Genomic DNA, 14,319 nt, shown 5'->3' with positions numbered 1-14,319 from the left:
GTTATAGGCCCTTTGCTGTTTCTTATCTATATAAACGATTTGCGAGACAATCTGAGCAGCCGTCTTCGGTTGTTTGCAGATGACGCTGTCGTTTGTCGACTAATAAAGTCATCAGAAGATCAAAACAAATTGCAAAACGAGTTAGAAAAAATATCTGAATGGTGCGAAAAGTGGCAGTTGACCCTGAATAAGGAAAATGGTTCAAATGGCTCTGAGCACTATGCGACTTAACTTCTGAGGTCATCAGTCACCTAGAACTTAGAACTAATTAAACCTAACTAACCTAAGGACATCACACACATCCATGCCCGAGGCAGGATTCGAACCTGCGACCGTAGCGGTCACGCGGTTCCAGACTGAAGCGCCTTTAACCGCACGCCCACACCGGCCGGCTGAATAACGAAAAGTGTGAGGTCATCCACGTAGTGCTAAAAGGAACTCTTTAAACTTCGCTTACACGATAAATCAGTCTAATCTGAAAGCCGTAAATTCAACTAAATACCTAGGTATTATAGTACCGAATAACATAGAAAATGTTGTGGGGAGGGCTAACCAGAGACTGCGTTTTATTGGCAGGACACTTAGAAAATGTAACTGACCTATTAAGAAGACTGCCTACACTACGCTTTTAGAATACTGCTGCGCGGTGTGGGATCCTTACTAGATAGTACTGACGGACTACATCGAAAAAGTTCAAAGAAAGGCAGCACGTTTTGTATTATCGCAAAGTATGGGAGAGAGTGTCACAGAAATGATACAGGATTTGGGCTGGAAATCGTTAAAAGAAAGGCGTTTTTCGATGCGACGGAATCTTCTCACGAAATTCCAATCACCAGCTTTCTCTATCCGAATGCGAATTTCTTTTTTTTTTTTTTTTTTTTTTTTTTTTTTTTTTTTTTTTTTTTTTTTTTTTTTTTTTTTTTTTTTTTTTGACGCCGATGTACATAAGGAAGAACGATCACCACGATAAAATAAGGGAAATCAGAGCTCGTACGGAAGGATATAGGTGTTCATTCCTTCATCGCGCTACACGAGATTGGAATAATAGAGAATTGTGAAGGTTGTTCGATGAACCCTCTGCCAGGCACTCAAATGAGGTTTGCAGAGTATCCATGTACATGCAGATGTAGATGTAGATACACCATCTCACCGGACTACAACTGTTCGCGATCGGTCTGAAGAACATTCTGGACAATTCCAGCGAATGATTTGGCCACCCAGATCGCTCGACATGAATTCCATCGAACATTTACGGTGTGCAATCAAGAAGTCAGTTCGTACACAATACGCTGTACCTGCAGTGCTTTCGTAAGTATGGACGGCTATAGAGACAATATGGCCCATTGTAACAATAAGGAACAACCACCTGCAGCGGTTAGCTACGACAGTAATACAGCCTCGGAAGAAACACTGCAGACACTGGATACAATTAAGATGGTTCAGTGTTTCTGCAGAGGACTTCCATGCCACGTTGTGCTGCTGCACCACTCCGGGCAGAAAAGGTCCGTCACGTTGTTAGGAAGTATGTACGAGGGGCATTTTAAAACTCCGTGCAAAAATAAAAACTACTTACGTGTTTGGGGTAAACCCTTTTTTATTTTTCGACATAGGCTCCTTTTAGACTTATACACTTCGTCCAAAGCTTTTCTGATTTGTTGATACATTCCGAAAAATAGGAATTGTCCAAGTCTGAAAAATAGCTATTAGTTGTTGCAATCACCTCATCGTTTGAATAAAAACTTTGTCCAGCCAGGCATTTCTGCTAATTGGGGAACAAATAGTAGTCCGAGGCAGCCAACTTTGGTAAATAGGGGGGGGGGGATATGAAAAGAGTTGGAATCCTATTTCCATTAATTTTGCGACCACAACTGCTGAGGTGTGTGCTGGTGCACTGTCGTGATGGAAACGGACCTTTTTGCGGTCCAATCACCGGCGTTTTTCTTGCAGCTCGGTTTTCAAACGGTCCAATAACAATGAATAATATGCAACTGTAATAGGTTTACCCTTTTCCAGATAGTCGATGGGTATTATCCCTTGCGAATCCCAAAAGACGCTCGCCACAACCTATGCGGCCGAAGAAATGGTCTTCGCCTTTTTTGGTGCAGAGTCTTTCTTGGTAACCCATTGTTTAGATTGTTGTTTGGTCTCAGGAGTACAGTAATGTATCCATGTTTCATCCACAGTGACGAAACGACGCTTAAAGTCCTGCGGATTCTTACTGAACAGCTGCAAACCATCCTTGCAACACTTCACACGATTCCGTTTTCGGTCAAGCGTCAGCAGTCGCGAAACCCATCTTGCGGGTAGCTTTCTCATGTCTAAATGTTAATGTAAAATATTATGTACCCTATCATTCGAGATGCCCACAGCAATAGCAATCTCACGCCCCTTAACTCTTTTGTCATCCATCACCATATCATGGATTTTGTCAATGATTTCTGGTGTCGTAACCTCCACAGGCCGTGAAGAACGTTCAGCATCACTTGTGCTCATATGGCCACTCCGAAAATTTTGAAACCACTTATAAACTGCTGTAATCGAAGGTGCAGGGTCACCGACATGTTTTTCAAGCTTCTCTTTAGTCTCCTGAGGCGTTATGCCTTCCATAAAGTAATGTTTAATCCCCACACGAAATTCTTTTTCGTCCGTTTTTTGAAAATCACTCGACTTCCTTGATTCACACGAATGCCAAACACAAATAAATAGACCAATATGGCTGAAACTTGGTGTGCGTTCTTTCCAAAGATGCTACTAACTAAGCACGACCTCGATACGCATCGGTGGTGCCATCTCTCGGACTTCGCACGGACTTTTCAGACGCCCCTCGTACATGAGTTTTGTCACCTCGGTGTAAATGTAACGTATTGTGCATACAATACGATTGTACTATTGGTGACTAATTGCTGGAAAGTGTAACTGCCGTAAAACATGTAGGTGTAATGGCCACTCTGAAGGAATAGTAGGGAAAGCAGATGCCAGGCTGGTATTCATAAGAAGAATCTTAAGAAAATGTGTAATTCATCCATGAAAGAAGTAACTTACAAAACACTTGTTTCGCCAGTTGGTATGCATTGCTCTTCACCCTGTACCCTTACCAGGTAGGACTGACAGCAGAGAGGAAGAGAAACTATAATGAAGATATGGCGCGTTTCGCCACAGCATCGTTCAGTTGGCCTGAGAGCATTACTGAGTTGCTCAAAGAACTCCAGTGGCAGACGCTGCAGGAGAGGCTTTGAGCACGATGGTGAAGTTTGACACTGAAATTGCGAGAGAGTACGTTTCTGGAAGAGCCGAGCAACTTATTACTTCCGACCTGATACGCAGGTCTACTGACAACCATTCTTTGCACCTGCCATCCACGATTCGAACAGGGAATGGGGCGGCCTCAAAGGACAGCAGTACTCGAAGTACCCTCCGCCACACGCCATCAGGTGACTTGCGGAATATAGCTCTAGTTGTAGTTGCCTGATTGGCGCCGTATTTCTTACGACCTACATGTAGACTCCAGGGCCTAACCTATGCTGTCGGCCCTACCAGAGAATATTTGTTATAATTAACACTGAGAAACAGTATTTTACAGCAATTTTCGAATTAAAAGCCAGCACTTCAGGTTTTAAGATTTTATTACTTAAATGCTTAAAATTTTGCTACAATATCTATAATTTAGTTAATTGGTGTGATAAAAAACTGAAAAGAACTGAAGTACTTAAGACAGCACACATCATTTCCTAACATCACTATGAATAATTCTACAAAAGAATATGCAAAAACCTATGATTCAATTTTAGAAATAAAGTAAGTATAGACAAAAATTGTTTGTATATTTTCACGTTTCGCACTGCAATGAATAAAACAATTAGATTTGTGGTGTGGAACTGCAGAAAGCTTATTTATTGTCTTGGCGTTTTCATGGTGTATCTTTCGGCCATCGTCAGAATGAATGGAAGACTGAAGCTGCGGCACTCGCTCCATCAGTTTAAACTCGTCAATTGGGCCAGTGTGCTTGCGGTCACATACAGTTACCAGGCTGGTGCAAAAACTTGCCCACAAGAGAGTATCTGATCTATGGCCGAGAGGCTGCACTGCATAAACATCGCCAGGATACACAGACGATGGTTCCTCCAGCTGGTAAAGATAGTGCCACTGTTTTATTGTCTCGTGATGAATGTCATGATGAAATACATAATTCATCGAACTGGACACATCAGAAGATCAGTAAAGAGCTCACTAAGCAGGTGGTTTGGAAGAATGCTGCGGCTATCAACGCCCACCCCATTCCCTGTGGAAGTTGTGCGAAGATTGAAACCAAGTGACACGGAGACTCCAAAAAAAATCTCCTAGTTACGAATGTGACATACACTCTGCCTCATAATTAAGACCTGTTGATGGAAAACGTGCTCATCAGATACACAACTCTGCAGAGTTTATCGACTTACTTAAATAACTAAGACTGAACAATTCTTACATATTACTCACCTTCGACGTGGTTTGCTTATTCACCAAAGTTACCCTTTCAGACCTGTTTCCTCTTACTGAGTTACTGCTTTGTTCACATATGCCCTGACTTCGACATACTTCTTATTTAATAACGAATTTTGCCACATGGATAGTCCCTTGTCGACCTTGGTAGCCACTATGTTAATGGAAGACTTCGGGCGAAAGACGCTGGAAACTACTAGTTCGAAACTCGGAGTATTTTGGAGACAGTTTTAACGACATGTATATGGCGTGATTCCATGGAGAGGATAAATTATAAGAGTTTTTGAAGCATTTAAATTTCATCCAGGAAAAAAGTCAACTTATAGTGGAAATCGGAAAGAAGGGAGTCTTCTATTCTCAAATGTTTTGGTTCGTTGCAAAGGTGATGGCACATTTGGGCACGCAGTCTAGACTGGCAATGGCAAGGGAAGCGTTTCTGAAGAAGAGAAATTTGTTAACATCGAGTATAGATTTAAGTGTCAGGAAGTCATTTCTGAAAGTATTTGTATGGAGTGTAGCCATGTATGGAAGTGAAACATGGACGATAAATAGTTTGGACAAGAAGAGAATAGAAGCTTTCGAAATGTGGTGCTACAGAAGAATGCTGAAGATTGGATGGGTAGATCACATAACTAATGAGGAAGTATTGAATAGTATTGGGGAGAAGAGAAGTTTGTGGCACAACTTGACTAGAAGAAGGGATCGGTTTTTGTTTTGTCTTCTGACTCCTCCTATGCACGTCACCATGAATTCCCCTCTTGCTAACCTCTTCGTTGTTGAATGTATTCCAGTAGAGGTCTTCGCCTATAGTTTTCACCCTCTGCACCTCCCTCCAGCACTACAGAACCTCTACCCTGATGTCCTTTACACGTATCCTATCATCCTCTTCTTTCTGCTTCTCAGTCTTCTCCGTTCGTTCCTTTCTTCACAGATTCTGCAGAGAACCTCCTCATTCTTTATTTTATCAGTCCACCTAATTTTCAATATTCTTCTGCAGCACCACATCTCAGACCCTTCGATTCTCTTCTTTTCCTGTTTTCCCAGAGTCCGTGGTTCACAACCAAACAATGTTGTGCTCCATGCGTGCCTTCTTAGAAATTTATTCGTCAGATGAACGCCTTGTTTGATACTAACAGACTTCTCTTGACCAGAAATGCTTTCTATGACTCTGCTAACCGGTTTCTTTTTTTTTTTTTTTTTTAGGTCCTCCTTGCTTCCTCCGTCACGTATTATTTTGCTTTCAAGTTCAAGGCATCAAAATTCATTAATATCGTGTACTCCGTGAGGATCAATTCTCATGTTAAGTTTATCACTAATCTCATCTCTGCTACAACTCATTACTTCCGTCTTTCTTCACTTTACTCTCAGTCCATGTTCTGTTCTTACAGTACAGTTCACTCTATAGAAGACATCCCATAATACTTCCTCACTTCTATTGAAGATAGCAGTTATCATTTCATCATATTCTCAGCTGTAGTGGAGGCGTTATCTAAATCTAAACACGGTTGTTCTTGTTATTACTGAAGTTAAGTCACGCAGATAGCACAAAAATAGACAATGGTTAATATTCGAGAGGAATTCCACCGTATGCAGGACACCTTTGTAATTTTGCTTCCAACCAGTTATGTTTCAGTACTTTTTGTGCTGTCTACAGTGGGTTTGTTTATTTTCCTTCTGAAAAACCGTTACATGTTAACCTTTAAAGAAACTTTTGTTATAAAACATTTACGTTTGTGAAATGAACGAGTATTATCAAATGTTTTTACATTGTTTTGCATACGGCACAGAGCTGAGACGTGTGTCAGTGAGTTGAGACATTCTATGGTGTTTATTTACGATATATCTAAAGTTTATAGTTTAATAGTACGTTTGGAAATAAAGTGGATGCATGCATTTATGTGCATACCTCGTATGAAGCTATTGGGTATTTATGCTAGTAGTTTTAGGACTACTACGCAATCTACAGCTTGTCATATGCAAACGGCAAAACCTTATTTTATTTTTCTCTTTAATATGCTTTTCCGACAAAGACTCGGTATGTATCGTGTTGTTTGGCATGTTACTTACAGTTTTTTTTATGCTGTGGTGGTTTACTTTTTGTGTCGAGGTAATGCGCTGGTTTCTTTCATTTCTGCCGTTAAACATTTATTTAATACGACTTCTTGGCAAGCATAGAATTTACGCTGCCACTATGTACTGTAGGGTCTATGTAGAATTCTTTTGTTTCGTGGGATGTTTGTTTGGGCTCTGGCGTGAGCATTTGAAGTGTTGTTGATGTTTGTAGTGTTTAGTTCGTCTCTCTCTCTCTCTCTCTCTCTCTCTGTGTGTGTGTGTGTGTGTGTGTGTGTGTGTGTGTGTGTGTGTTTTCGAGACAGGGAGACAGGTGAGGGTGGGAGGGAGAGAGAGAGAGAGAGAGAGAGAGAGAGAGAGAGAGAGAGAGAGAGAGAGAGAGAGAGAGAGAGAGATTGTGGGGGTGGAGGCGAGGGAATTGTGGAAAGAAATGTAGAGTCAATAGTGTTCAGTGTGAGCAGATACAAATTTGATTTTGAAATCTGATCATATGCAGTTTTGGGTAGGAGTTATTTATGTAGTTCATCTACTGTGGCAAAGAGGTATTAACTGCACAGTGATGTGTATTCGTTTAGTACTTTCTTTCCCTGGGCTATTGATTTTTGTATGTGATAATTCCCTTCTATTGTTAATTTTTGATATAGGCTGTTACTAATTTTAAAGATTTTTAAGTTTCATTAATATTAAATTGCCATCTTCATATTATTCGTACAAATAAAATTTTTACAGGGTCAGTTCATTTTATCGACTGTTCACATTAATTGAACACAACTTACAGAGACGACATTGCTAGACTGTTCCTCGTCATACAATAAGAGAACAGCTGTGTGAACAGTGGGCAAGAGTTACAAATAAAACACATAAGACTTGTATAAAATGTTTTCATAATGTGTCCTTGTTGGCAGCTGTAGGTGAAAACAGTGGTCTTCTACAGGGTTACGAAGAGGAGTTGGCATAGAGACGTTTACAAAATCGCATAGTATACACGCAAAACAGCTGTACTTACACAAATAAACGTAATGCACGTTTATTTGTACAACCGTTTCATAATTTCGAAAGCGTTTTCACGAATTCACGGAAATGATATTTTTTCATATTACACTACAACCAAAGTTCTTTTTTGTTGTTTCTTTTTCTGATATAAGAGTGGCAAAATGGAAACCCAGAGAATGCTGGGTTTGTCAGCCAGTGTGTTAATAAAGGTGCAAGCACACACCAGAAAGAATAAAAACAACGGTTCCATGAGGTGTACAGAAACATAGTTTCATAAAGAAATAAAGCTAAAAAATCCATAGTATATTAAATCTTCCAGTGTGCCAGGAAGAGAACGCGGAAAAGCAAAGAAGAAAGCTCATGAAAAAGTTTGTGCCTCAGTGTATAGTTATCTTTGCAGCATACACTTCACTGTCACGACTTTACGTCAGTGGTGGAGGATCACATGACGAGCTGGTACCGTTTCTACTCCGTCTAAAGCGCATCAAATCGAGCAATGTGGTGCTTTGAGTGGAAGGTTGATAATGTTTTGTGCGGTGAGCTCTTAGGAGCTCAGACAAGATTCCAGGGACGTGAATGTACGGCACATTTTAATTACTTGTTGCTGCCATAATCCCCTCGGTGACAAACAACACACTTAACAAACGCTGCGTCCATGAAGTACACTGAAGGTAAAAAAAAAAAAAAAAAAAGACGAGTATGTCGCTAAACAGCGCCGTGGATATCACATGGATATCACATCTCTTGTACGCATTTCGGCCTTAAAACTGATATCATACGGCGTAATTACTGCGCGTAACATTGATTATGTTTTAATTATTGTGTGTAAACACCGGAGGTGTTCTCTTATTCCATTCTCTCTCACACAATACGTCCGACAGCTCCTGTTCACGTAATTAGCATTGACAAAGCGTTCCCGCGATATTTGTGGGAGGGAGTTTTGTTGACAGTTTGATTCCGTTATTCATCGGCCGTTCTGTTTCTTTCGTTCTGTCCCGCAGCCAGGGCAGTTACAGCCGATTGTTCTTTCCACTTTTCCACAGGCGGCAACTGTATTCGGGACGGGATCTGATTATTCGCTATCAAAGGTTTTAATAATTTCCCGATTATTTATTGACATGTTGTTTCATACTGGGGACCGGCGTAATTCATTTGTCGTCTTTCGGCCAGTAATGCAGCTGATAAATATTATCCATTCCTCAAATTGTTATTGACAGGGAGTAAAAGACGCGAAATTGGAACACATGTGTTCCTATTTTCTTACTTTTTGAATGACACAAGGTACACAAAAAATGAAAGACAGAACTACGACGTGTTTCTAGTCGGATATGAGTATCACGTAAGTTTCCATGGTATAAAAAGAGAGTGTCACATAATAAGAATCTTTAAAACAAAATGTGGCTTTCTGAATATATTTTCCACACAAACGTATATAGAAGTTTCATAGATTGTGATCCTGTAGTTAATTTAGTAATATTAATATGTAGTTAGAAATTAATAAACATGCTGGTCAATCAATGACTTCTGAACAATATGCTTTATGTGAAAAATAAATGAGAGTCTAATTGATTATTTTGTCTCGTTAAAATGCAGGGAGAGAGACACATCCTTTCCATCGTTCCGATCGAAGTATCTTATGCATTATTTTTTTCCCCTAGTGAAAATAAAGTGAGTGGTTCCACAAAGAAAAAATAAAACATAAGATGCTCCCCAGCAAAAGACCAGAAGCGATTTACACATAGGAGTGAGGCTACCCGAAAAAAGTTGAGATTACGTGTCTTCAATAGTTCATAGTTAATTAGTAAGCTTGACTTTCCGTGGATCATTTCCACGATAAATCTGAATGATGTGGAACAATTCGTTTTATATTCACGTCGCAGACTAATTTGTAAGTATGCGTACTTCATGAATATTTATAAACTTTCCTTGTTTATTTCATTATTATTATTAAATATATAGATGTGCGTGATTCCTATTCCCGCCTTTTAAACATTAAAATAATAACAAATTCTATGGAATGGAAGAAGCTGTGAATGATAAACTTTTTCAGATTGGTTCCAGACTATACATTCCTGTCTGCCAGACATTTTATATCACTAGATAAATGACCAGTGATCTCAGTTGAAACTTTGTGTATCCCTTTTCGTGCTAAAGACAACGTTATACTAAAGCAATGAATGTCAATTTTCCTTCCAGTGTTGTAATTATGTACATCGCCGTTCCTTATCAGCCGCAGTACAATATTTAGAACAGATTTCATGTGGAAATAGGTATACTGTCGTGCAGTAGTCAAAATGTCCAATTCCTTAAACAGATCTCTACAAGATCGTGGGTGAGTACCATATAGTATTCTTACAGAACGATTTTGAACACAGACGACATCCTTTCTTAAAGATGAGCTATCCCAGAAGGTTATTTCTTATGACATTGTTGTTGTTGTGGTCTTCAGCCCAAAGACTGGTTTGATGCAGCTGTCCCTGCTACTCTATCCTGTGCAAGTCCGTACATCGCCGAGTAACTATTGCAATTTACAACTTTCTGAATCTGCTTACAGTATACATCTCTTGGTCTTCTTCTATGATTTTTATCCCCTCTCCCCCCCCCCCCCCACACACACACACCAACCACCACTTCCCTCCAGTACCAGTACTAAGCTGGCGGTCTGTTGATGCCTCAGAATGTGTCGTACGAACAGATCCCTTCTTCTAGTAGGGTAGTGCCACAAATTTCTTTTCTCCCCAATTCCATTCAGTACTCCCTCATTAGTTATGTGATCCACCCACCTAATCTTCAGCATTATTCTGTAGCATCACGTATCTAAAGCTTCTATTCCTCTTCTTTGTCTATGTTTCACTTCCATACATGGCTACATTCCATAAAAATAGTTTCAGAAAAGACTGCCTAACACTTAAATCTATACTCGATGTAAAAGGATTTGTCTTCTTCAGAAATGCTTTTCTTGCCTTTGTCGGCCTACATTTTATATCCTGTCTACTTCGACCATCATCAGCTATTTTGCTGCCCAAGTAGAAAAACTCATCTTCTACTTTAAGTGTCTCGTTTGCTAATCTAATTTCCTCAGCATCACCTGATTTGATTCAACTACATTTCACTATCTTCGTTTTAGTTTTTTCTGTCTTCCTTTCAAGTCCTTTGCTGTCTCTGACAGAATTACAGTGTTATCGGCAAACCTCAAAGCTTTTATTTCTTCTCCATGGATTTTAATTCCTACTCCAAATATTTCTTTTGTTTCCCTTACTGCTTGCTAAGTATACTGATTGAATAACATCGGGGATAGACTACGATGTCTCACTCCCTTCCCAACCACTTGTAGGGAAGCAGCCTACTCACGCTGTAGTAAATTCACATCAGTTTCCATTGTGTGCCAGCCAGTCTGCTGTAACTAGCTCTGACGTCATAAATGTTGCGCAATACCTTAAAATTCAAGCAAATGATCTGAAACTTTTCCAGCATGTAAGGAATAATACTAAATTAATGTGTTTTAAATATCAGTTCGATAACTTCAGCCATTTTTGTAATTTGGACGTTTTTCTAAAAAAATAATTGGCGCAACAGAAAGGAGCTAGAGACTTCAAAATTTATATTTAGACTCATCTTTCATAATGATTTAATAAAAACAGTACTTTGGATTTCACAGGTTAAGACTTTAGTGGAAATTCATGATTTTCTGGTTTTCATCTCAAAACTGAAGGAAGCAAGATAGATTAAGTAGGCTAATGAATAAGACTAGGATGTTTAGATTTAAATAGGTTGGAGGTCCGCTATGACTATGAAGATGTGAAAAGTTTCTTTTGAATACCTATAAAATTATAGCGATAGCGGATCTCAAAAGGACCAGTTCAGAGCTCATCTACTGCGTGCAGCGTAACTTAATTATTTCTCTCGCCCAAGATATTTAACTTAGCCACGTCATAATTTTATTATAAATACTTACCTGCGTGCTAAATGCACGATTAAATTAACAGCTTCATAAGCCATCAGCAAAAGAAGCTATAAATTATTATGTAACTTGAAGTGGTGCGTTACTAGTCCAGCGGCCAGTCGTGAGAGCCGAGTTAGAGCCGGCGTTCTCTTAGCCGTCCGCACCGAGGCTATATATATAAGAGCACTGCGCGAGTAAGAAAGGCCCCAGTTCTCTCCAGACGCTGAATAGCACGTCAGCTGTGTCGGGAGTCGCTTCGCTACGGTAGCGCTGCTACAAACTGCCTCGGGTGCCGTATTGAGTTACGATGTATACGCGTAACTGTGAAAACATTTCAAATGAAGGATTATTTTGGAATGATTTTCATTATCTAGCTTCAGTTTGCGTGTTGTTGTATTTTCACGTGCCGTCGCGGGACAGACATTCTACCAATCATTTTAGCGTGGCGTTTGATGAGATTTTCTCATCAAATTTTGGCGAGCATTCTTTTGACATTCAATTCGGACATTTATAGTTGCATCAGCGAATTAGACTCTGAACTGCTCTGTTTGTTAGGCTGTTGGGATAATTGTGATGTTATCAGTGAATTTCAGAATATACTCAACTATTTTGGAAAATTGTTTTTGATTAGAAATCCCGAACAATCTCCTACTTCTTCAGAGCTATAAGCTGCAGCTATAATAATATTCTCAGGTTAAGTGGGCACTAGGAACTCTCATTACAGGCTCCACGTTTCGTTAAATCACTTTCTGGGTGCTAAAAAGTAAAGAGAGAGCCAGTGTTGAGAACGGCGAAAGACAGAATTATACAACATTCTAAAAGCCGGGAAATGCAGTGTTTTTCCCACATTTAAACAACAAACTTTATTTTCACAAACTCAATCGCCGCCCCACATATGGTGCATCGGCCGGGAAATCAACTAAGTGAAAGTGATTTAACTATTCGGATTCGCGAGTGAAATGCGACACGCAACTGAGTATAGAACAGTGAATGTGTTACGTGGGCATGTGGACGACGCAATTGAATTAACAACGCATCTGGATTGACGGAGCAGGCACTGAGTCTAGCGGTGCTGCCGGCATCGCGAGAAGCCAGTTTCGCCATACCGCAGTCATCCTCCACAGCAGCCGGGACCGCGCCTGCAGTTGCGGGCCACGCAAACACACCACAGCCGTCGGAGTGCCGTCTGCAGTTTCAACGTGCCACGTCGCATCAGGAATCCTGGTACGCCGCGCCGGCAACAACAACGTCGTGCAGAAGGAACTAAGTTAAGTGAAAAACTGTTTAAAATTTTACTAACCTGCACTAAAAGACTGTTGGCGATGGAACCGCCAAAAGAAACTAAGGTTAAACTTATATCAGAACCTATGTCTGAGGAGGGAACTGTAAATCCAGACGACGGTTCAAGTGTAAATATGCATGAAAGTAGTAATGTGAAAGTGAAATATGAAGTATTGTCTCCTGACAGTAGTGTGGGAAGGGAGAATGATTCAATAATAGAGACCCCTGGAGTAAAACATAAAGTAGAAAATGTGAATTTATTGGATGATGGTTTCTCTGGTGAATTAAAATTGAAACAGTCTTCAGCGATGGTAGAATTTAAGAAAGAGCAGTTAAATAGGACTAATCAATCAGAAGTTTCCTTTAGTTTTGATGATTCTGGTATTGGAGCTAGTTTTTCGTCACCTGAGTGTGATAAAAAGCCAGCTCGTGAGCAACCCAAAGATGCTGGGGCTGTTGATTTAAATGTTATATTACAAGCAATAGCTGCCAGTAATGCACAAATGACAGCTGAGTTAAAGTCTGAAATAAGTGAACAAGTCAAAAACAGTAATGCAAAAATAGCTGCCAGTAATGCTGAATTAAAATCTGATATAATTGAGGTAAATAACAGGATTGTGGCCAGCCAAACCAATTTTAATAAACGGTTTGAGGCAGTGGACAATAAATTAGAATCCAATAAAGCTGAATTAGAAAATTCTTTCAAGGCTAGTTGCAATAAGTTGAAAGAGGATCTAGACAGTTTGAACTATAAAATTGATTACAACCATGAGGATATTAAGAAAAAGGTTGCTCAACAATTTTCTGAAATGTACAAAACAGTTAAATCCGAAGTTGCTGAGGTTCGCAAAGACTTCCAAATGGAAGATGCGAAACTGGAGCACAAGTTAACAGAAAAGATCGAGGCGGAATCTGAACTTTGCTCAGACAGATTTAAAGATGTTAACATAAAAGTAAACATATGTCAAGCAGACGTAGATGCAATCAAAAGTGACACTACTCATATTGTACAAAGAGTAGATAATGTTGAATTGAGAGTAGAAAATATCAGTACTAACATTGCTAACATAGAGAGTAAAGTAGCTTCAGTAACTTCTGGTAATGGTAGTATACAACAAGTTGTAGCTGCAAACGCCGCTTTTATCGGGTGTCGGCAGTTCTTGCGGTTCGATCCAGATAAAAATATCCACCCATTAGATTTCTGGAACGATTTTGAGGATGTAATTCCACCAACTTGGTCTGAAAGAGAGAAAATCTCATTTATTAGAAGCCATTTAGCAGGTGACGCCATGCGCTGGTCCGCTGATGTTATGTTAAAGTGTAAAACATTAGCGGAGTTTAAAACAGCTTTCATTAATGAATATTGGTCTAGCAATAAGCAAAATGAAGTGTTAAGGGAATTTTGGAGTGGAAAACGCTTCAATGCAGGCAAGGAATCAATTAAAGAGTTTGCTAGGTCATGGATCTCACGTTTGTCACATTTGTCGGAAAAGCTAAAGCCAGAAATGATTATACTAGGTCTTGAAGCCAAACTGCCATGGTATTGGCAAACC

The sequence above is a fragment of the Schistocerca cancellata genome, chromosome 10 (assembly GCF_023864275.1).
Source record: "Schistocerca cancellata isolate TAMUIC-IGC-003103 chromosome 10, iqSchCanc2.1, whole genome shotgun sequence".
Taxonomy (NCBI): Eukaryota; Metazoa; Arthropoda; class Insecta; order Orthoptera; family Acrididae; genus Schistocerca; species Schistocerca cancellata.
The sequence above is the reverse complement of the archived record's forward strand: the minus strand, read 5'-3'. Positions refer to the sequence as shown.